The sequence below is a fragment of the Amblyomma mixtum genome, chromosome 2 (assembly GCF_055824585.1).
Source record: "Amblyomma mixtum isolate Tamu chromosome 2, ASM5582458v1, whole genome shotgun sequence".
Lineage (NCBI taxonomy): Eukaryota > Metazoa > Arthropoda > Arachnida > Ixodida > Ixodidae > Amblyomma > Amblyomma mixtum.
In genome coordinates, this window is record NC_143013.1 from 144929247 (window position 1) to 144954231 (window position 24985).

The window sequence follows — 24985 nt, forward strand, 5'->3', positions numbered from 1 at the left end:
CGGCTAAGACACTGGACAAAGGGGAGGAACTACACCTCCGAAAGCTACAGACCAACGCTTACAACAGCCCACGAAGATAACACGCAATAGACCCGGACTCATTTGATTCACACTGCAAAATCTGCGGTGAGAAGGCGGACCTGTACCATATGGTATGGGCCTGCCAACGAAATCAGGCGGTCACTCTCAACAACCAGCCAACGCAGGAGGGGTGGGAGGCAGCTCTGACCAGCTCGGATGAAACGAGTCAAACAAAATTTAGGGCGCACTTTGACTCTCTAAAGTGCGTAGAGGCGAAACCGTTTTCCGCACCACTTTGCCTATGTGACACTGGTGACGTCACCATTGGATGACTTCACAAATAATTTATTTATTTATTTATTATACCCTCAGGGCCATTACTGCATTACAGAGGGGAGTGGTTACAAAAAATGAAATTTAACAAACAGGAGTTAATTAAACAGGCAAAGTACAAACATGGCTACTACACACACATTGTTAGCTAAGGCGTTCAGGGAAAGAAAAAAAACAATAACACAGTACAAAATACATCCTAGTTAAACAATGTTAGCTATGACATTCTTGAATAAATGATGATCGGTGATGGTGGCCGTCGAAGAAGGAAGGTGATTCCACTCATCCGATGTGCGTGGTAGGAATGACTGAAAAAAAGTTTTTGTTCTGCAGAAAGGGATGCCAACCTTATGAATGTGATCTAGTCTTGATGATACGTACTGAGGGGGTGAGATAAGTTCGGTATGAAACTGCGGTTGATAGAATAACTTGTGAAAAAGGGAAAGGCGAAAAATGTTTCGACGTGATGATAAGGATGGTAAGTTAAGGCTAGATTTCATGGCACTGGTGCTTGCTGTTCTGGTATAGTTAGAAAGAATGAAGCGAGTAGAGTTATTCTGAACCATTTCCAAAGCTTGTGTTAGGTTTGTTAGGCCGGGATCCCAAATTGACGCGGCGTATTTGAGTTTGGGCCGTATTAGAGTTTTGTAAAGGAGTAATTTTAAAGAGGATGGTGCTTTAGAAAAATTGCGTCGTAAGTAGCCAAGCATTCGATTAGCATTGGATATTATATGCGCGATGTGAACGGCCCATGTTAGATCAGAGGTGATGTGAAGGTCAAGATACTTGTAAGTAGTTACCGGATCTAAAGGTGCGTTGTTAAGAGAATACACAGGAAGTTCATTAGCATTTCTTGACACACGCATAAATTTACACTTGTTAATATTTAAATCCATTAACCATAACTTACACCATGCAGAAACAGCGTTAAGGTCTGATTGTAGTCTGGTTACATCGTCATCACAAGTTATTTCGGTGAAAATTACACAGTCATCAGCAAAAAGGTGAATGTGGGAGGAGACGCAGGAAGGTAAGTCGTTAATATAAATGAGAAATAAAAGGGGCCCAAGCACAGAGCCTTGAGGTACACCCGAGTGAACTGGACAGTGCTCCGAGGTTACGTCATTAACTGAGACAAACTGTGAGCGGTTAGTCAGAAAAACCTCAAGCCAGTACAGAATTTTGGCATCAAGGTTCAGTTGATGCAATTTATAGATTAATAAACTATGACACACCTTATCAAATGCTTTGGAAAAATCTAAAAATATTAAGTCAGCTGCTGAAGAGTGATCAAGTATTAGGTGCAGTTTATGCGTGAACGAGACTAGTTGGGTTTCACATGAGTATGTTTTGCGAAAGCCGTCCTGAAATTGTGAAAAAAATGAGTTCGCTTCTAAAAAGTTACAATCTGAGAAAACAGGATATGTTCAAAAATTTTGCATGGTATACTGGTTAAGGAAATGGGCCGATAGTTAAGTGGGCAATGTTTCGTACCTGATTTGTGGAGTGGAAGCACCTTCCCAACTTTCCATTCAGCAGGCAGTGAACCTTTGTCAAGTGATTGCTGAAAAATCTTTGAAAGTATAACGGAACATTATGAGTTAGTGTTTTTCAGAAACTGGATTAATAAGGCCACAGCCAGGAGCAGATGAAAGTTTCAGTGATGTGATTACTTTTTCTACGCCGACTGGTTCAGTGGTTAAAGGGTACATTAAAGCAAAGTCGTAAGAGTGTGTAGTTGGATGAGTGGCATGGGTGGGTTTCGAAAAGTTGCGTGTAAAAACCTCATTAAAGATGGATGCAGAATCGGTAGGTGAGATGGCGTTTTCAGCGTCATCAACAAGGGTTATTATGTCGTCATTCTTTGGGTTAATGGTGCGCCAAAACTTTTTCGTGTCAGTAGATAGCATAGATGGCAATGTGATTTTTAAAAAGTTATCTCTTGCAGCCCTAAGGGCTGTGATGTAGTCGTTAGATGCACGTTTGTAAGCTGCCCATTTTGCAGTGTTAGCAGACGTTTTAGCTGATCTATATAAGCGTTTTTTTTGTTAGATAAGCGCTTTATGTGAGTGTTGTACCAGGGAGCGTGACCGTCGGAGGAGACAGTGTACGTAGGGATAAACTTTTCTGTTAATTCAGTGGTTTTATCCATAAACATATCCCAGTTCGCTTGCACACTGCGGTTGTCGAAATCTGTGAGGAAGGTATCAAGAAATGTGCAGAGCTCTTTGTTAATGGAATCAAAATTTGCTTTCTTGTAGTCGCGAATGATCTTTGTTTTCTTTGATTTTTGGCCGTGAAATGTTGATGTTGAAATTAATCAGTGAATGGTCGCTCAGGGGAGGTAAATAACAAATGTTCGAAATAAATTCGGGCCGAGTAGTTAGCAGTAGGTCAAGAGTACTAGCAACGTGTGGTGAGGTTCTGGTAGGCTGTGTTATTAGTTGACTGAAAGTGCAGTCGTGGCCTAGTGGTTTGAGCGCCCGTGTCGGCTGCGGGAGGTGGGTGGTTCGAAACCAACCCACCGCCGGGCACCCACCGGTCAAAAGGGTACAAGCGTCCCCCGGCCTGGCGCTCGGCTTCCTTTAGGGGTGTACGTTTGGGAGAAGTGAAAAAAAGGGCCACAAATTGGGCTTATGCCGCACGAGGCGGACTTATGGTTGCTTGACAGGGGAACTTATCACTCATCCGCCAAGGCAACTGTTTGGTCTAAGACCCTTTTCCCAAGCATTTCACCCTAGAAGAGCCGAGCACCAGGCCAGGGGAAATCTTGTACCCATTAAAGAAGCCGGTGGGTACCCGGCGGCACTGGGGATCGAACCCAGCACCTCCCGAATGCGAGGCGGATGCTCTACCACAAGGCCACGCTCTTTTTTTTTTTTTTATTGCCTGACTTCGGCAAGAACCACAGTACACATATACACTTACAGAGCGCAATGAGCAATAATTAACAACACTATCCGCCCGGGGGTGCGTGGCTTCATCATATTAAAACTCCTTAAGCGTCACCAAAGGCTCGACGTCACCAAAGGCTCGACAAGGCCGAAGCGTGGCCTTGTGGTAGAGCATCCGCCTCGCATTCGGGAGGTGCTGGGTTCGATCCCCAGTGCCGCCGGGTACCCACCGGTTTCTTTAATGGGTACAAGATTTCCCCTGGCCTGGTGCTCGGCTCTTCTAGGGTGAAATGCTTGGGAAAAGGGTCTTAGACCAAACAGTTGCCTTGACGGATGAGTGATAAGTTCCCCCGCCAAGCAACCATAAGTCCGCCTCGTGCGGCATAAGCCCAATTTGTGGCCCTTTTTTTTTTTTCACTTCTCCCAAACGTACACCCCTAAAGGAAGCCGAGCGCCAGGCCGGGGGACGCTTGTACCCTTTTGACCGGTGGGTGCCCGGCGGTGGGTTGGTTTCGAACCACCCACCTCCCGCAGCCGAGACGGGCGCTCAAACTACTAGGCCACGACTGGAGATGGAGTTTTGTGTTGCATAAGTTCTCTGTCTCTTCAGCCGGGCTCGGTTGGCGTGAGCCTGTAAAGCAAGCCAAAGGCTGGCTGAGGTTGGGTTCCTAAGCGCATGGGTGAACTCTCACCCGAGGCGGCCCTATTAAAATAGGGCTAATCTGTGCTCCCTAAAGGGTGTACGGCGCCTCGGGGCTGGCGGTGCTCGGTGTGTGGTGAGCCGCAGCCCCACCCAAAACGTTAGCAGCCTCGTGTCAGGGCTGGATTGACTGGGGTGTTGTGTCTATCACAGCACCACCGCTTGCTGTCGGCTGTCAACCGGAGGGTTGGCTACCTGGCTGCAGTTGAAAAGCTGTGACTGGGGCTGTGGTGTACTAGGGTTGCTCCCAGGCCGGCTAACACTGGGAGGGATAGCGTCCTCCTGTTACCTAGCGGGGTGTGATGGCACTGGCGATGAAGGTCCTGAGGCGAAACGCTGGGAGTGGTTGCGTACTCCTGTAATCCAGTGAAATAGGAGGCGATGCTAATGCATCCCAGGACCTTGATCCTGGGAAGGGTCTGTGGTGATCCTATCCCAGTACTAAAGCGAGAGAGTTCATACGCTGCGGCAGTCTAGGGATAGGCTGCTGTGGCTAAGTCTCCAGCAGATTCGCTGCAGGGAGGGAAATCCCCGCTGACTAAAGTCATCAGGGGTAGGGGCATCCCTGTGTAACCCGTGTCCAAAGACCACTCGGGAGCGCTGCTGGGGTCTGCCCTCGTTCCCCCTCCGGGAAACCAGGGCCATCTCTGGGAAACGCTGAGGCCTTCGGGCGCCTCAGTAGGCTAAGAGAGCGAGGGCAAAGCGAAAGCAGAACTGGCGCTTGCGTCCCTTGAGAGTCTGTGAGTAGTACCGTCGTGAGACCGGACGGGTGTGGGATGAAGCCCACACTCGCACTGCGGGTACGTAGGCGGTAGGTCCTGCTTGCAGGGCCGGCGTCAAATCCAAGACGCTTAATAAAAGTTGGTAGAATCGGGCTCCCGCTTGCAGTGCGGCGCGAAGGGATTACCCGAAGTCGAGGGCGCTTCGGCGTCTGGCAGGGGTGCACATCACAGAGGTGCACCACGGGGAGTAGCGACCCCGCCTGTCCGAAGCTCGTGGGTTGGACCCACACACGACCATCGGGGTGGCAGTAGTTCGCCAGTCCGCCACGCTCGATGGGAGGGCTTTCGAGCCCGAGGATGACCAAACCTAAATTGGTACAAGAGCAGTCTCTGGTGAGGGGGCGCACCAAGCACTTTGTGCAAGAGACTTGCACTTGGGAAGTGGCCTGGCCCTGGCCTAGTCTGTGTATGGCCGGGGGATGCTGTTTTGGCAGGCCGAAAACTTCTTAGAACAGTTGCCTTGACGGATGAGTGATAAGTTCCCCCGCCAAGCAACCATAAGTCCGCCTCGTGCGGCATAAGCCCAATATGTGGCCCTTTTTTTTTCACTTCTCCCAAACGTACACCCCTAAAGGAAGCCGAGCGCCAGGCCGAGGGACGCTTGTACCCTTTTGACCGGTGGGTGCCCGGCGGTGGGTTGGTTTCGAACCACCCACCTCCCGCAGCCGAGACGGGCGCTCAAACTACTAGGCCCACAAAAGTGCACAAAAGTGAAGAAAATCTTTTGCTAACGCGGAAAAAGGGCGTATGATAATGGCTCCGTTATTCCATGCAATGTTTAGAATATTGAAATCGCCAAGTAAAAACAGGGGCAAGAAAGGATGGCGTGTTATGACGATGTTGATGGCATCTTGTAATTCGTCAACAAAGGAGGCAGAGTGAGTAGGAGAACGATAGCATGCGCCAATTATAATTTTTTGGAAGTTTATTTCAATAATTGCTCATACTATCTCCAAGTTCGTAGTAATACTAATATGCTTAGAGGGTAAGTTTTTGTTAATAGCCAGAAGAACACCGCCCCCTTCTTTTATCGTGCTGTCGCAGCGATAAACAGAGAAGTTATGAGCGGTTAAGAAAATTTCGTGGTCACAAACATGCGCATGCAGCCAAGTTTCAGTAAGTACAATGATATCTGGGTTACAGGTGTCTACTGCAGAAGTGAACGAGTCGTGTTTGTTTTTAATGCTTCGAATTTTAGTGAACAGGACTGATACAGGGGATAAACGACTACCACTGCCCCTCACGCCTTGCTACGCACTGCCAGGGGATGAAAGGCCCTGTTGCGTATCAACATGTAGTGTTTCTGAGGCGCATTCTGTCACGCTGTCGCTTGCATGGTGGTACATGTAGAGTTTCTCGTTTACTGATAATTTGTTGAAGCGCAGATGAAAGAGGGGTGTTCCTGGCAAACTTTTACCAAAGGCTATCAGTTTACTTCGTGCATGACGGGTGGCCGATGAGTAGTCATCAGATATTGCTATGTATTTTTCTTTTAGTTCACTGCGTACGGAAAACACTTTTTCTTTTATTTTTAGTAGCTGAATTTTGCAACGATGGGACGGCGATTTGTTAGGCGAGTATGAACCGAGACGATGAGCGCGTTCAATTGCCATGTCGGGTAAATTGGCGTGAAGGCTTGTTAACATGTCGACGACAAGGGCTTCAGATTCCTCCCATGATTCCCGAGAATCAGGGAAACCGTGAAAAATAACGTTATTTCTTCGTGATCTGTCCTCTAGGTCGGCAAAGCGAGATTTCATAGAATCAAGCTCAGCGTTGCGGGCTTCCAAAGACTTTTGGGAATCCATAACCTGCTCTTCAAAGTCATCAAAACACTTTTTTTTTCTTGAAGGGCATCAAGTCTTTCTTGGATGCAGCCAATCTTAGATTCAATAATTTGTTGGCTAGCTTTTATTGATTTAACATCGGCTACCAATTCTGTCTGACACTCAGACGACTGGACAGATCGCAGCTGAATATCCTTGAGCAGTTTGAAGATAGCGGCCATCTGTTCCGAGGGTTCGTCAGGCAAAGTCAGTGTTTCTAGATTGGATTCAGAGCGCGTGTTAGGGCCAGGATTGGATTCGATGTTGACGCAGCAAAGTAAGAGCACAGACATATGAAAGCACTCGCAAATAATTTCAGAAAGCACTTGTGGGCACGGGAGCAGCAATAAGCAGATATCATCGCTTCTCTTAGCGTACAAGGAAAAAGGCTTACACACCTGCGAAGTGCTGAAAGGTGGAATGTAGAACATGTTGGTGTTGCTACTCCGGTGCCCACTGAAGACGGTGTCGCACGGCCAGGAGTTTAAATAGGCGCTGGGAATTGACATCATCGTGGGTGACGTATATCCGCCGTACGATGGGCGCATCTGTCCGGGTGGGTGCAGCGGAACGTAGATATCGGGACCGGCGTGGTGGTTGGGTGATCCCACACAATCTGAATGGCTTGGTGAGGGAACGGTAGCAAGCGCTGACCAAAGCAGAAAAGACGCCAGGAACGCCTGCGAAGTGCAGAAAGCTGGAATGTAGAACAAGTTCGTGTTGCTACTCCGGTGCCCACTCATTGACGGCGAAATAATGACAAGCTACTAATTAATGACTAATTACTCATTAATCACTCAGCTTAATTGACTGCTAATCAATGGTGCTTAAGCTTTGCCTTTAGGAGTGGAACGCGACAGCGTGTTGTAGCGCTGCGAGGGAGTCCACGGAGGAGGAGGATAAACTTTATTTTCGTCGACAAATGTATCTGACGGTGTGGGGTTACAGCCCCATGAAGTGGCCATGAGCCGTGGCGTTCGGCGACTTCTAGGGCTCTTGTCCCAACCCGGATCTGTGTGTCCGAGTCGGAACTGAGCAATGCGGCCTTCCACTGGTCTGGATTCGAGAGCTGCAAGCCTCGAGGGGGGTGGTCCCGAGGGCATGTTGGCCGCACATTTGACAGAAAGGGGAGTAGACCCCAGGGTATATGCGGGCATATATCGCGGGGTTGGGGAAAGTGTCCGTTTGGAGTTGCCTCCACGCAACTTCTTGGGGTTTGGTGAGAGAACTATGTGCGGGGGGATATAGAAGTCTACCTAAGCGGTAGTGCATGGTTATGTCATGAAATGTGACCATACGATCTCTCGCCGTCCGCAGGACGGGCGACACCACAACCCGGTCGACGAATCCTCGGGCATAATTGTGGGCCGCCTCGTTCCCTGGATGCGACGAGTGCGCAGGGACCGAGATCAATTGGAATGGGCGGAGTTGAAGTTTGGTCGAGTGGAGGAGAGAGAGGGTGACAGGGTAGACACGGCCTTTGGCGAAACTACGAATCGCCGATTTAGAGTCGCTGAAGATGGTTTCTGCAGAGGTGGAGACCTATCGCCAAGGCTATGGCCGCCCCGTCGCCCTCTTCAGGCGATCTGACGGGAATGAAGCATGCAACTAGCGGCCGTCCACAGTAGTTTACAACCGCGAGTGAAAAAGCTTCGTGGTTGGGGTATTCGGCGGCGTCGACATGGACTGCTGTCTGATCTGTTAAATATTTTTTGTGCAGAGACTTAGCCCTGTGCTTGCGGCGAGCGACATGATACTCTGGGTGCATATTTTTAGGAAGAGGGGTAACGATAAGGTTACTGTGGATATGATGTGGAAGCTGGACCCTGTCGGGTGCGGTTGTTTCGAAGCGTATTCCAAGCTTGTCGAGTATGTGACGTCCCGTGGAGGTGTGAGTGAGACGCTCGTACTGAGAAGCGAGATGAGCTTCCGAGAGCTCCGTCACAGTGTTGCAGACCCCTAATGCCAGTAGTTTATACGTGGGGGTCCGGTGGGGGAGATGAAGAGCCGCCTTGTATGCCTGTCGAATAAGGCAGTCAACGCGGTCCTGTTCCTGGCAGCTAAGGTAGAGGTAAGGGAGGTTATATGTGAGGCGACTGATAACAAACGCCTGAACAAGACGTCGGAGGTCAGCCTCTCGCATGCCTCTATGTTTATTAGCAATGCGACGAATTAGACGAATGGTCTGCGATATAGAGACTAAGTTTGATAGAGTGTCGGTGTTTTTCCGATTGCTCTGGGTGAGGAGCCCCAATACCCTAATGGTGGATACTTCGCGTATGGGCTGACCACTAGCAGTAATGCAGATGGGAGGATGGCCGTGGAGGCCGGGTTGACCTCGGATGAGCAGCAGCTCGGACTTCTGAGGGGAGCACGAGAGGTCGGCTGCGGCTACATGGCGCTCAATGACATCGACCGCTTGTTGAAGTGCGGATTCGACCTCAGCATCGTTGCCTGTTGAAACCCAGAGGGTAATGTCGTCTGCGTATAAGGTATTGGATAGGGGGGGGGGGGGGGAAGCGTCTAATTTAGAAGGTAGCGTGAGCAAGGCGACATTGAAAAGAAATGGGGAGAGAACGGATTTCTGGGGGGTGCCATTGCTACTGAGGTTTATAGGGTCTGAGAGGAGAGAGCCAAAGCTAAGTTCAGCTATACGACCAGAGAGGAAAGTACGTATATACTCGTAGGTACGGTGACCAGGATTTAATAGGGAGAGGTTAGTGAGAATAGCTCCGTGCGAGACGCTGTCAAATGCTTTAGTTAAATCAAGCCCTAGAATAGCCTTTGTGCCGCTCTGGTAGAGGGGCACAGTATCTCTCGTGAGAGCTGGAGCATAATGTCTTGCGTAGAGAGATCTGAGCGGAAGCCAGTCATGGTGCGAGATACGAGATGGTTATGTTCAACGTAATTATTGAGACTGTTGAGAATGACCTGCTCCATCAGTTTCTCAGCACAGGAAGTGAGGGAGATGGGGCGGAGATTTTCGAGAGCTAGTTGTTTGCCTGGCTTCGGTATGAAAGTCACGCGTGCATGTTTCCATGCTGCGCGGATTTTACCCTCTCTCCAGCAATCATTCATAAAGGCAGTGAGGGCCTCAATGGACGGGTCATCTAAATTACGGAGAGTTTTGTTGGAAATGCCGTCCGGTCCCGGGGCAGAGTTAGGACGGAGCTGAGTGAGAGCGAATCTTACCTCAGCTTCCGAAATCTCCTGATCGAGGGCAGGGTTGGCACCGCCCATGTAGGGGGGGAGAGGGTTCGGGGAAGTAGTATTGAGATAGCGTGCACGAAGTTCATCGAGAAGATCCTGGTCTGAGCCGGGGTGTTGATGGACTATGCGGGAAATGCTCTCTCTTTGGGATGTTTTGCAAGCGTCTGGGTCTAAAAGATAATGGAGAAGGTGCCATGTGCGAGTTAGCCCGAGCTGTCCGCGCATGTTGTCACAAACGTGACCCCATTGCTGGGTAGTCAGAGCGATAGTATGCGCCTCAATCTGTTTGTCTATCTGAGCTACTCTACGCCGAAGCGTTCTGTTGTGGCGCTGTTTTTTCCAACGGTTTTGAAGGCTTTCGCGGGCCTGCAAAAGGTGGAGGAGACGGCTGTCTGTATTGGATTGATCAGGCGTGATAGGTGATTCTTGAGTAGTAGCAGAGGCATCTGCCTGCAGTTTGGGGATCCACTCGTCCAGGTTATTAATCCGGGTAGGGGCGTTTTGAGCACGTAGGGAACGAAACTTGTCCCGATCCGTGATTAGGGTCGGGCGACCTCTCCGGTGGAACGGCGACATGCTGAGGGTGGTCGCGAGGAGATAGTGGTCGCTGCCGAGGGTATTCCCAGTGTTGAGCCACTGATCGAACCGTACGTTTCTGCAGAATGTCAGATCAGGTGAAGTGTCAACAGACACGCTGTTTCCTACGCGGGTGGGAGTGTGAGGGTCAGTAACAAGGGTGAAGCCCAGTTCCTGTGCTCGCAACCACAGAGTGTTACCCTTTCGGTTGGCGGTGCGGTAACCCCAAGCGGGGTGGTGGGCATTGAAATATCTTACAATGAAGAGATCAGAATGGTGCGCGAGCCTGTTTACCCGGGAAAGAAGGGTGGCGAAGTCGCGTCTTCTGTCTTTTGGAGGGCTATAAAGGTTAAGAATGAAGAAGCTTTGGTCGCCCCCTTTTACGAGGGAGGAGTTCGAGCAAGCCGCAGTCTGCCCCAACGTCGTCTAAGGAGTGTTGGACGGCCGTCAGGTTCCTTTGAACCAAAATAGTGGTGTCGGGAGTGGTGACATCTAGGGGGGAGTATGGTTTATAGCCAGGTAGTTTCACTGGGCCATGAGTTTCCTGAAGGGCGATGATATCAGGGGGGATGTCGGAATTTTGGACATACTGCTGCAGGTTGCCTCGCTTGCGGCGAAACCCCCTGCAGTTCCATTGCCACACATTAAGTAGGTGGCGGGGCTCCATGGTGAAGTGTGGGTGAAGCTAAGATGGGTAGGGTGACGGGAGCGTGCGGCAAGCGACCGTATGGTTTAACGCGCGTCGTGTGGAGGGCGGCCGTTGCGTCTCCCCTAGCTTCAAGGCCTCTGACGCGTGTTTGGATCTGTTGCATGAGGGTGTTAAGTTGTTGTTGGATTTGCTGCTGCATTTGTTGTTGGAACTGGAGCATTTGCTGTTGGATTTGTTGGGAGAACTCAGCAAATTTCGCTTCGAGCTTAGCATCAATTTTAGCCTCTAATTTTTCCTCTAGGCGAGCCTCAAATTCCTCGAGGTCGGCAAAATTAACGTAGCGTTCTGAGCGGGAGGTAGCTTTCCGCTTAGAGGGAGGACTAGAGGTAGTATCTTTGGGTTGCGGGGGAGTAGATGGGGGCGCCTGAGGTGAGATGGTAGGAACAGATTGAAGTGGTAGAGTAGCATTTGTTTGAGGTGGTGGATCGGGTGCAAAGGGTGGACGCTTTAAAGAAGCGTTTTCTTGTTGGAGTCTATGATTGCTAGCTTTAAGGGCTGTCGCGCAGGGCTTGCAGCTCTGAATCACGAGACTGAGATTGCTGAGAGTGAGAAGCCGCAGCTGCCCAGCTCACCTGGTTTTTCGTGGAGGGCTCTCGGTGAGGAGACGACTTGGAGTCCAGGGTCGGGAAGGACCGGGAGCGATTCCGGCTGGAGCGCCGGTAAGAGGAGGAGGAGCGGTTAGAATCCATTTTGGCCGAGGTGTTTCCAGACCCTTGGCGACGGGTCTGGGATCGGGAACGATGGGAGGTGGAGGCACTGTCTGAGTCAGCTTGTAGCTGGCGTTTCAGTACGGCAGCAGGCATTTTGTAGCGGCGTTTACACTTGGAGGAACCAGTCTGGTGAGGACCAGAACAAACTACACAAGTGGGGGTGCATTCATGGGCCTCGTCAGGGTCGCAAACTCCGCAGTGAGGACACTTGGAGACCTTGGGAGACGGGCAAACGTCCTGTCGCTGTCCCATTTTTCGAAAGTTAAGGCAGGCTTCCACTTTGTTCTTGAACATGTAGCAGCGCACAGCACTTCCTGCGTAGGAGACTTGGCGGGGGACCTTTGTCCCTGCGAAAGTGATGACAATAGATTGGGTCTTACCTAAACGGCGGGCGTAGAGAATGCAGTGTTCTGAATTCTGGGGTATCAAGTGCTCCATTATTTCCTCCTGGGTCTCATCCACGCATTGGTGGTGAATGATTACTCGGACGTATGCGCCTGGTGGGGCCAAATAGGTGGCAACTGGGTAGCTTGTCGGACCCAGGATAATTTCCTGTAGCTTCGTGTAAGTGATGGCGCGGTCCCGGTTCGGGGTGCTAAAGGTGAGGGTGTTGTGAACGATTTCACCCGAAGGCGGTCCTCTGCGGTATCGGAGTAAGTCAAACGAAGGCTTGAGGTGATTGCTCTGCGAAGAGCGTTCTCGCCCCAGGCACGCAGATTGAGGCCCCCGCGAGGGCGAATGCTGACTTTAAAGTCTTCAAGAGGGAGACGTGGCAGTGACGGTGCAACTCGAGGTAGCTTACGTGACGTGGAGGGAGGTAGCTGCTGGGACGCGGTATGCTGCGCGGACGCGGAAGGCGACTTCGTCAGCGGTGGCTTGGGAGTGCGTTTCGATGAAGAAGCGGTGGAGCCGCGTTCGTAGTAGCGGGCTACGTAGGTCCAGTCCGTGGGTATATAATCTTGAGGGGCTAGATCCTCCCCCTCCACGGTGACGACGTCCATGCTTGGCGAAGCACTGGGCCCGGCTGCGAAGCAGAGCCTATCGCCAGCGGCGGTAGGCTTATCGAGGCTGGCGCTGGGCTCGGTGGAAACAAGTGTCCATGCAGGTCACAAAAACGAAGTGCCGGTTCCGAACTTGGGCTGGGCAGGTGCCGAACACCTTCGTGAACTTCGGGAGACACAATAAAATTCGGCGGAAGGTCAAAAGTCGGTCAAAATAGCAGAAATGACCGGAGCCCATACGCACACGCGTCTGCACACCAGGCCAGGAACGCCGACCTCCGAGTCCACGGAACCCCACCATCCGTTGGGCGTGATGCCTTGCCCTTTGAACGCAATGCTTTTTGAGGAAAGGAAATGGGGCTGTAATTCTCAGTCATCTCGTTGGACACCTTAACCGCACCGTACCGGAAGGAAGGAAGTGGCAGTGAAAGAAAAAAGAGGGGCCGTAATGAAGAAACTGAAAATTGTATTCGAGGAAAGGAAATTACGCAGTAATTGTCTCATATCTCGGTGGGCACCCGTCAAAACGCGGACACATCTGTCGACACGGCTGCCGAAAGGCTGTCGATACGGCTGCCGACACGGACTAAGACACGGCTGCCGACACGGATTGCTAACGAGAGCATGTTGCATTAAAGGCTTTCGCCTTAAAAGAACTCATCGAAAGAGCTCGGACAGCAGCCTACGTCAATGGGGTTCCGGAGTAAGCACTCCACCCGCCGTTACAACCTCCTTAACAAGTTCATTAAAATATTTTCACCACTACCTTCACCAAGCACACTTTAAAATTTCCAAAATGTCTTCGGTATTTTTTTGTTAAGGCAGTAGAGTACCAGCCGCGGTGGCACAGTGGTAAGGCGCCCGTCTACCGAGCCGGAGTACCCGGGTTCGAACCCGACCGCGGCGGCCGCGTTTCGATGGAGGCGAAACGCAAGAGGCGCCCGTGTGCTGTGCGATTTCAGTGCACGTTAAAGATCCCCAGGTGGTCGAAAAATTCAGGGGGGCACTTTGTTGACCTAAAGTGCGGTGAGGCGAAAGCCTTAAGCGTGGTGTTGCTGTTTGTGTCACTGATGTGTGGTTAAGATGTTAAGCTTCGCCTCTAAGAGGGGGTTGCAGCCTTCGGACTACGGCCGCTTATCAGCCAGCATCCGCTTCGGCGGACGCGGTTGTTTCGACGCGCGTCTTTACTCTGTTTTTCTCTTCCTTCTTCTCTTTCAACCCTCTTCTTTCTGCACGTGGCAGCGGTGGTGGCTCGGCTTGAGCCAGTCGGCAGGCAGGCCCCGCGCACTTTCATTTTCGCCCTTCTCTCAGTCGCAACCAACCAGAGCGGAACGCGACAGCGTCTTGCAACACTGCCAGGGAGTCCAGAGAACGCCATCGCCCGTTCTGTTCTACGCCTTGCTCGTCGGTAAATTGGTTTTCGAGGAAAGGAAATGTATCTGTCTCTCACATCTCTGTGGACACCTAAAACTCGCCGTAATGGGAAGGGAGGAAGATGGGAGTGAACGAAGACACCGTGTTCACTAGACGCGCCTTTGTTCAAACCATCGAGTGGCATGGCGGAGTGGTAGCGTGCTCGTCTCCCACTCTGGAGACCGGGTTTCGATTCCCAAGGTCGGCCAATTTCCTTTTCGGTTTTATTTATTTATCTGGTCTGACTAGAAAGGTTAATTAGGCTAACTGGTGAAGTAACCAATTAACTAAACTCAGTCCCACTTATCACTATACGGTCTCTTTAATTGGTTGCATGGTTAGTAGCTAAAGTACAATTGGCTCCGTTTGAAATTCGCGCACTGTGACATCACGACCAATTGAAAACCGTGACATTTCTGTCGACAGAAAGAGAGAGAGAAAAAATGTATTGTCAGCAATACGTTGGTGAAGTTCTTGGGTTGTTCAGCCGCTCCAGGTAGCTGGGAGTTTGAGTCTGTCGGCGACAGCTTCGGGAGGCCCACCTCAACAACCAATACACTCGTCTCACAAAGACAGGGTCGGGTCGCCACCTTTTAGCCCGACTTCACATCCAGCACACTCAATTCACAGAGGAGAGGTGCCGCCTTCCCGTACACTGGAGACGCGCCCTCCACGTGCAGCCTCTCCCCACCAATATGTCCAAAGAGGATCATAATGGCAGGCGCCTGGCGCGGGCGGAAGCCTTGGACCGCCATTTTCGAAGCAAACCAGGAGTCTTCTACGTGGACGCGTCCGGCCCGGACCCCAGGGGATGGTACACGGCCGCGGTTGTCCACGAGGGTAAAACAGTAGACGCCCTTACTTTCAAGGCCCAGTCAGGAATTCACGCAGAAGAGGTTGCCATCGCTTTGGCAGCCTCTCACATCTCCTCCAAATACATAATCACCGACTCGCGAGGGGCTTGCCGTAACGTCACGCAAGGGTGGGTTACTCCCCTAGCTTATCGCATTTACCAAAATTGTAGCCGAGACTCGGATCCCGCGCACCGATCTCTCGTTTGGGCTCCAGGTCACCAAGGCGTCCACGGAAATGAGGCAGCCGACGCCGCCGCCCGCGCGCTCTCTCTCCGGGCATTTCCCACGGGACCCGACGCCGACCAGGACACTGATTTCAATCCGATTTATACTTTTAAAGAAATATGCGAGTATTACAAATCCACGCACCAAACTCTTCCCACCCCGTGCAAAGGGCTGGGGAAGGTCAACGAGCGGGTACTCCTGCGCCTGCTCACCAACACGATGTTGTGCCCGGCAACTCTGCAACATTTCGATCCTCAATTCGACGGGCGGTGCTCACACTGTGGGGAGGTGTCTGACACTTACCACATGGTGTGGGCCTGCCAGCAGAACCCATCCCTACCCCCTATCCCAAACCCCACCCGAGAGGACTGGGAGGCGACCCTGTCCGGTTGCTGCACCCTCGAGGCCCAAAGGGCCTTAACGCAGCGCGCCCGGGCTGCGGCAAACGCCAATGGGGTACCTGTCTAGGCATCCCACCTAGTGGTTGTAAGGGCGTGACCCTTCAGGTCACGAGCCCCAACACCTCTCCCTATGATTTAATAAATGTTTTCACCACCACCACCACCTCCTGCGCTCTTGCCGTGGCCCTGGAGTGAACGCCCGGGTCCGGGCTAGCGAGAACAGCTTCCCATTTTTTAAGTGTGGGAGATGTGACTAGATCTGCCGGAGGCGGATCCTCTCTGCAGTCCCATATTATATGGTCTAAGGTGGCAGGCCTGCCGCTCAGCTGACAGCACGGATTTACCAAATCTTGAAAGATATTGGAATATGTCCATGGGTTTGGCTACGACCGCGTTTGCAGCCGCCTCCACGTGGTAGCCTGTGGATCTGGTGTGGATCCCAGCCCACGCGGGTGTTCCAGGGAACGGAGCGGCTCAGCAGTATGCTTGAGGTTTTGTCAGCCGAGCTGGTGACGGGGTCTCGGACCCTGATGCCCCAAGGGGTGAGAAGCTAATTACATATCAGGCCATAACAAATTATTACAGGGAGCTTAGAGCGAGCCTGCCTCCTCCACACGTTTCCAATTAAAGGCTTCCGCCTTAATAATTAAGGCGGAAGCCTTTAATGCCTCATCGTTGTAAGCAGCAGTTGTCGACTGAAATGTCACGCTTTCCAATTGGTCGAAACGGTCGTGACGTCACAGTGCGTGAATTTCAAACGAGGCCAATTATACTTTAGCTACTAACCATGCAACCAATTAAAGAGACCGTATAGTGATAAGTGGGACTGAGTTTAATTAATTGCTTAATTACCCAATTACCCTAATTAAACTTTCTAGTCAGGCCACATAAATAAATAAAACCGAGTAGGAAATTGGTCGAGCTCGGGAATCGAACCCCGGTCTACGGAGTGCAAGACGAGCACACTACCACTCCGCCATGCCAGCTAGATGGTTCGGAATGAACAAAGGCGCGTCTAGTGAATACGGTGTCTTCGTTCACCCTCATATTCCTCCCTTCCCTTATTCGATAGGCTAGGAAGGGAGTGCTGCCTTGTTCGACGTTCCGACAGGCCCCTCGCGAGTCGGTAATTATGTATTTTGAATTGGAATGTGAGGCCGCGAGAGCAATCGCGACCTCTTCTGCTTGTGTTGCACTGCGGGCTCTGAAAGTGAGGCCGTTAACTGTGTTGCTGTTGTGAACTACCGCGGCCGTGTACCATCCCCCGTGGTGAGGGCCGGAGGGGGATACGGACCCCGCACACCGTCACCTCATATGGGCCCCTGCTCATCAGGGGTTGGCAGGAAACGAGGCAGCAGACGCAGCCGCCCGCGCGCTCTCTCACCGGGCTGTTTTCTCCTCCCCACCTGATCAGGAACCCGATTTTAATCCGGTTTATACGTTCAAAAATATCGCAACCTACTTTCAAGATAGCCATCGCCTTTACCCTAGCCCATGTAAAGGCCTCAAGAAGGCGGATGAGCGGCTTCTTCTCCGCCTCTTCACCAATACATTGCTGTGCCCGGCAGCACTAAAACATTTTGACCCCTCCTTTAGCGGCAACTGCCCGCACTGTGGTGCGGTGTCTTCGGACACCTATCACATGGTGTGGGCCTGCCCCTCCAACCCGGCCATTCCCCCTATCCCCAACCCAACCCGGGAGGACTGGGAGGCGACCCTGCTCGGCTACCACGACTTACAGGCCCAACAAGCCTTAGTCGGGCGCGCCCGGGCGGCGGCTACCGCCACTGGGGTCCCAAACTAGGGACCTCCACCTAGTGTTTGTAAGGATCGGTCCCTTACGGGCCGATCTAAACACCTCCTGTTCTGAATAAATGTTTTCACCACCACCACCACCACCTTCCCTTACGTTAGGTTCAGGTGTCCACCGAGATGTGCGAGACATTTCCTTTCTTCAAAAACCAATTTACCGTCGAGCAAGGCGTAGAGCCGAACCGAAGATGGTGTTCTGTGGTCTCCCTAGCAGCGTTGCAGGACGCTGTCGCGTTCCACTCTTAGAGGCGAAGCTTAACATCTTAACCACACATCAGTGACACAAGCAGCAACACCGCGCTTAAGGTTTTCGCCTCACCGCACTTTAGGTCAACAAAGTGCCCCCCTGAATTTTTCCGGAGACCACTACGGCACCTCTTTCTGTCTTTCTTCTTTCACTCCCACCTTCCACCCTTCCCTTACGATGTGGTTCAGGAGTCCGCCGAGATATCTGAGACAGATACTGCGCCATTTCTTTACCTCAGAAACCAATTTACCAAGGCAGTAGAGTACGTTGCGAGGAGGAGGAGGAAGTTGTATTATTGTCCGCCGCCTGATGGCGCTACATGCGCGCCAAGCGAAGAAAAGTAGTGGAAACGTATTAAGCATGAAATGCTTTTAGCTCCCGTTGTCGGCAGTGTGGTGACGTCACGCCGAGACCAGGAGCCAACATCCGGGCAGTGAATTCCACTCATCCGGGCATTGAAACGAGAGCATCCGGACACCATACGAGATTCAACGAGGCTCTCTCAGCCTTCCTACAGGACCGGCATTAAAGCGCCGGTAGCTTCGCGCCAAACGGGTGGTGGCGTTCCTACCTTCCTGTACGGAGCGGTTCGTGTGTCCACCGAGATGACAGAGAATTACTGCGCCGTTTCCTTTCCTCAAAAAGCGCGGCGTTCAAAGGTGGTGGTGGTGGTGGTGAAAACATTTATTGCGAATGAGCAGGAGCTATGTTTGGATCAGCCCGTAAGGGACCGATCCTTACAAACACTAGGTGGAGGTCGCTAGTATGGGACCCCAGTGGCGGTTGCCGCCGCCCGGGTGCGCCCGACTAAGGCTTGTTGGGCCTGTAAGTCGTGGCAGCCGAGCAGGGTCGCCTCCCAGTCCTCCCGGGTTGGGTTGGGGATGGGGGGAATAGCGTTGTTGGAGGGGCAGGCCCACACCATGTGATAAGTGTCAGAAGACACTGCACTACAGTGTGGGCAGCTGCCGCTAAAGGAGGGGTCAAAATGTTTTAGCGCTGCCGGGCACAGCAATGTATTGGTGAGAAGGCGGAGAAAGAGCCGCTCATCCGCCTTCTTCAGGCCTTTACATTGGCTAGGGTAAAGGCGACGACAATTTTGATAATATGTTGTAATATCTTTGAATGTATAGACCGGATTCGATTTTTCAAAGGTCAAGGCATCGCGCCCAACGGGTGGTGGCACTGGGAGGCGACCCTGCTCAGCTGCCAGGAACTATCGGCCCAACAGGCCCTGGTTCGGCGGACTTGTGTAGCGGTCTCGACCAACGGGATCCCGGAATGAGGGACTCCGCCTTGTATTGTAAGGGGTGAGACCCATTAGGGGCCTCTCCCCGAGCACCTCTCTGTAAATTACTAAATAAATGCTTTTCACCACCACCACCGTCCCTTCCTTTACGGTGCGGTTCGGGTGTCCGCCAAGATGACAGAGAATTACTGCGCCATTTCTTTTCCTCAAAAAGCCTTGCGTTCAAAGGGCAAGGAATCGCGCCGAACGGGTGGTGGCATTCCTCCCGTCCTGTACGGTGCGGTTCGGGTGTCCACCGAGATGACAGAGAATTACTGCGTAATTTCCTTTCCTCAAAAAGCGTCGCGTTCAAAGGGCAAGGCATCGCGCCGAACGGGTGGTGGCGTTCCGTGGACTTCCTGGCAGCACTACAACACGCTGTCGCGTTCCACTCCTAAAGGCAAAGCTTAAGCGTCATTAATTAGAAGTTAACTAGAATTTAGTTATCAATCAGTAATATGTCACCAATTAGTAATTTTTCAATACTTCGTCATCAATTATGTGTGACGTAATCCAGTGGTGACGTCACCAGTGTCACATAGGCAAAGTGGCCAAATGGCCGCGTAATGAAAACAACGATTGCAAAACAACGATTCCCCAGGCACTCACAGGAAACGATTGCGCCCACATGGACCAGTCTGCAGTATTTGTGGTGTGGTGTGGTGTGTTGAACAATAGACCCATTTCAAGATTTTACTAGTACCATCTACAACCAATGTGTTATGCCCGTAAGCATTTCATGCTTACTCTACTCTCGGTTGAGGGAGAGGAAGAGATTTTTTTTTGGTACTCTCTTAACTGCGACTTCTGTAATTTCCATGCTCATAATTATTAACATACCACAGTACCTGTCTCTAAAGCACCCTTCTAAAACAACACCGTATTCACTAGACGCGCCTTTGTTCATTCCCAACCATCGAGCTGACGTAGTGGCGTGCTCGTCTCGCACTCCGGACGCTCTGGTTCGATTCCCCAACTCCACCGATTTCCTGCTCAGTTTTATTTATTATTGCTGCTGGGATTTTTTCCTCACAGCCAATGCCGCCGACGTCGAAGACGACGCAGGCTTTTCTGTGAAACGAGGCCCTTAACGCTATCGCGTTATTAAATCGCTGTGGGTCCGCTCCATCGCAGGATCTAGTGATGAACCAGTGATCGGCTTGCTGAAGAATGTGCTCGGAACCCGGCGGGAACACGAGATAAACTCAGTTCGGAAACGCGTTGCGTCTGGAGGTTATTTCTGTTGTTGTTGCGACTGAGAGAAGGATGACCCCGCCGCGGTGGCTCAATGGTTACGGCGCTCGGCTGCTGACCTGAAAGACGTTGGTTCGATCCCGGCTGCAGCGGCTGAAATTCGATGAAGGTGAAATTCTAGAGGCCCGTGTACTGTGCGATGTCAGTGCACGTTAAAGAACCCCAGGTGGTAGAAATTTCCGGAGCCCTTCACTACGGCGGCCCTCATAGCCTCAGTCGCTTTGGGAGAGAGAGAATAAACCAACCAAGAGAAGGATGAAAAGGAAATTGCACGGGCCTCCCAACTGTTTCAAGCCGAGCCATCCCCGCTGCCACGTGCAGATAGAGGAGAGTTAAAAGATGAGAGGAAAGAGTGAAAGAAAAAAATTACCGACGATTACGTTACTTCCTAATGCGAAATTTGAGCGCAGCAAATAAGCTGTTTCACCTTTTCGATAGATTGAGGCAAAGAAATCGAGCAACACATGTATGCGCTATCACAGAATTTTTTTATTATTATTCACACGTATTCGCAATTTCGGCTCGGGCGGTGCACATATACAGATCCGCCGCCACCGATCTGGCTCTCTGATTGCCACCGCACAGGGGTTGCATTGGAGGAGGAGCGAAGAAAGGAATTAAGTTCGAGCCGGCGCTTTGACAACCGGAGACTCGAACGGAGAGGGGGGAGGGGGGCGGCGTGTACACCCAGCGGTAAACGATGGGGGCAGAAGCGCGCGCAGCAAGCGGACAACACGATAAAGGGAGGAGGGAAGAGATAGCAGCGACTGACTGATGCCGCTGACGCCGATAGCGCTGGGGGGATGAAAGGGGGGCGGAGCTGGTTACGAGGCCGACGCCGACGCGAAACCCAGGAACGGACGCCAAAGAGCTGCGCTCTAAAAGAAAAGACGCGCGTCGCAACAACCGCATCCGCCGAAGCGGGCGCTGGCTGAGAAAAACGGATAAGCGGCCGTAGCCGCGCCTCCTCTTGGAGGTTAGCGGGGTTTAGCGTCTTTATATAGTCACTGACACATCGTCTTTTAACACTGGACTGCCTTCATCCGCCGGTCGGCGCTGCGCTGGCCATTTAGTCTCAATTAGAGCTTCAATGATTCTGTTCACTGAGTGCTCTAAAGGAGCTTTAAGTTTGCTTATAGTCGCTGAAAATCTTCCAGCATCTTCAATATCTTTCAAGCCTGGCGCCCTCCAAGGTCGACGTATGCAACTAAAATTACCGCCTCATTTCGGTTACCGCCGCCACCGCTAGTAATCGTTGTCGACTCATGACTTGTGGGAGTGTTATTTTTTACTTAATAATCTATGTGCGACTTCAAGCGAATCGTCAGAAATGGTAGCAAAGACCGTCCCTTTAGAGATTTTGCGTTCGCCAAGGTTAGATGCACCAGATAATCAATTACACTTTTGAGCGTCAGATATTAAACCGTACGGCCAGGAACTGCGAGGCAGATGGCTCAGAGGTCGTTAGTCTTCAGGTTCGATGGACAATGCTTGGGCGCAATTGACGCCAGCGCAACTGAAGACGTCGACGTGAGGACATTAAAGGCGCGAATATAGTCCGACGTAACGCAAGCGAGCGCGCGCGCGCGCGCACGCTGCGTTGCGTTGATGAAAACAGCTCCGTCTATAGTTCGACGCACTGCAGCGGCCGACGCAACCGGCGGCTGCCAGCGTGCCCCGACGGGCCCGGCGCAGATTTGGCTCCTGCTCCAATTGCGCGCCGGCGCCGCCGACCGCGCCGACCCACAATGCATCGCGCGGAGAAAAATGGCGGATGCCAGCGCGAGCGGCGTGAGTGGAGCGAGCTGCCCAAACATCGAAACCGAGCCGGATATCGTTGTGGAACGCTTTATTGAAGCCATAAAACAACACCCCTGTGTATACGACACAAAACGACTCGATTTCAGAGACAACCAGCGAAAAGAGAACGCTTGGGAACAAATAAGGCGAAGCACCGGTCTCTCCACGGGTGAGTTGTTCCCGACTGCTGTGCTCGGCTTCACTTGTACCCTTCTCAGCCGAAGCATTCCACTCGCCGCATGTATCGTAATGTGTGGCCGATTTTTTTTTGTCCCTCATTTTCAATGTAGTCGAAGAATGCCACAAGTTATGGAAGAAGCTCCGGGACCGCTTCACCCGGGAGCTAAAAGCGATCGAGCTCGCTACGAGGAGCGGCAGCGCCTACGTTGCGAGGCAGTCATGGCAGTTTGCCGAAGCAATGTCTTTCTACAAGAACTGTGGTCGTCCAAGAAAGTGAGTTCTTTTGCTTTGTTTTGGAATATTTGTTTTCGCGGATCGAGGTACGTGGAGTTATGAGCGCGAAAAGTGTTCAATGCACGGCATGAATTGGGTGCTCCGTTCACGCACAGGTTTTTCACTGAGCCTCCTTCGTCTTACCTTCTGTACGGGGGCACACCTTGTTCATACTGAGCCTCCTTCGCTAATTTATGCTATTTTACCGTGACGTTTCCCTTCTGTGAGAGAGGATTTAGTATTAGTTTTTTTTTCCATGTAACTGCCTATGAACTGCCGCGCTTTATCACGTTAGCATGGCTTTAGAAGAAGACCCTGGAGGAGCCTGTACAAAATTGTTCGTGTTTTTTTAAATGTTTCACGGCTTTTGTGTGGCTATGAAAATATTAAAATGAGATTAACTTTTTACCAGCTTCAAAATGTACAGCAATATCAAACATGCAATAAAAAGTTGGCGGGTGGTCAGACATCTGTAGCAAAAATTTCTGTAGGTCTTTATGCTTCCGATTGTGCATTTGTGTTATGTGTTTTAGCGTTTGTGATCTCATGGGTTCGGGTGAGCTGCATTCTTAGAACTCGCGTGTATTTTGTGTTGTGCTAGTATGTGCGTTGGTTTTTTGTCATTTTTTATGGCTTTACTGTTTGTGCTGAGGGTAGGATGAGGGTTGGGAACGGTTAGTGGGCAGCCCCCTGCCTAGAATATAGGTCGGAGATGTAGCTCCTGCTTTTGGAAGGTAGAAGATTTGCTCACCGAAACTTCCCGGCAACATCAGCATTTTCGCTCTGTGACATTAGCACTAATGTGGATAATTGGAGCACTTGGTTCAGCATTTTGCTTACTGGAATGGCACTACTCACAGACATGAATAAGAAGGCATGATAAATGCATGGGCCTTGAATTTCAACTGAATTTCAAACATCAGTGTAAGTCAGAGCTCGTGTCCTTTTCTTTTTCTTCATCCGTGTGCGTAACGCTCTTACACTCGACAAGGCACAGGTGCTCTGTTAGCAGTAAAGTAAAAAAAAAGTGAAACGACAAGACTGAACTTACGGGAGTACACCCTGTTTGTTTCAGGACTACCTGCAGCGTGGGCTTAAGGGCCCTGCCAGGAGGTGATGACATCCCCTCAACAGCAGAAGAAATTTTCAACAGTATGCAAGGTGATGATTCGGCAGCACCATCACCCACCGCCAATGTTGATGAAGAGCTGGAGCCCGCAGCAGCTAGTCCTGGTCAGCCTGCCAGGCAGGAAGACTCCACAGTGAGGGAGCCACCCTCGAAGCGGTCCAAAAAAGCGTCCAGTTGCTAGCACTTCGAGCAGCAGCTCCTTTCCCAGCTTGTCAAGAACACCGAAAATGAGACTTTCGCGCAATCAGTTGACACGAGCCTTGACAGGATGCCAAAGAGAATCGCCTCTCACTTGAAGGTTAGAATAACGGAGCTAATAGCTGAATATGACGAGTCTGAGGCTGTATTTTAAGATATACTTTTTGAGGTGTAGGTGACAGCAAATATATCATCTGCACTATGTTTCTTTTGATAACTTATAGGGCATTGCCATTTCATTTTTTTGCATTGCCTGCCATGCAGTGCAGTATCCTAACATCATTCTGTTCGTGTTCCTATTGTTTCAGTATACTACAAAGCTGTGATATATCTGTTGTTAGACTGTTGAATGGTTTCATTGCAAGTATTGTAAGCTTCAATGTGGTTAATAGTCTCCTACCTCTTTCACCACTTCATTGTTTCACAATTCAAGCTGTGTGCATTGTCATGGTAATTCGTCTTTCAACTTTCACAAGTGATTTTTCAACATTTACAAGCGATTTCATGATTATAACTTGCACCATTGCTAATTTATTGCTAATTTATACATGAAGCATATTGAGCAATAGTTGTACACCACCTTTGTGTGTTCAAACAAAATATTTCACATGAAAACAACAAACATGGAAACAAAACAAACTTAGCGTGGTGTGCTTGCACAAAAGCAGAAGTACAAAATGTTTCGTGTATTTTTTTACATCCGCGGGATATGTTCAATTACAATCCACTCGAAAGTCCTTTACGAAGTGGTCACCAGATATCAAAATAAAGTTTTATACATTTTAGCTGGCGTCGGATGTTCTTGTTTTGCCCGAAAAATGGAGTCAACAGCTTCACGCTAGCCATCAACACCGCCATAAAACTTTCAGTTGCCATGGTAAACAACAACCTGGGGACATGAAGTACTCTGCTATGGCATCCCGGATTTGCATAGCATCTGAAGCTGAGCGGGTGCCGCTGGCAGTACTCTGAGGATTTACATTTGCTACGGTCTGCCTCCACCCGCCTTCCTTGACATTGTCGCCAGTGACGCGGTTGCCGTCATCATGTGGGCAATATGCCTTGTCAGTCAGGAGAAGGTTGTGCAGGCAAACCGCCGCACCTACCATGGCTGTGAGCAACTCAACGTCGCCACTCACTGTCCCGAGGAAG

The 24985-nt window shown here is 51.0% G+C and overlaps 1 pseudogene across 1 annotated transcript; it reads left to right on the top strand.

Moving 5' to 3' along the window:
- Nucleotides 1–21801: 21801 nt before the first annotated feature.
- LOC149361150 (uncharacterized) lies at nucleotides 21802–23987 on the top strand (annotated as a pseudogene). Its single transcript, XR_016288380.1, has 3 exons — nucleotides 21802–22222; nucleotides 22344–22506; nucleotides 23582–23987. The product of XR_016288380.1 is annotated as an uncharacterized LOC149361150 (transcript).
- The last annotated feature ends 998 nt before the right edge of the window (nucleotides 23988–24985 follow it).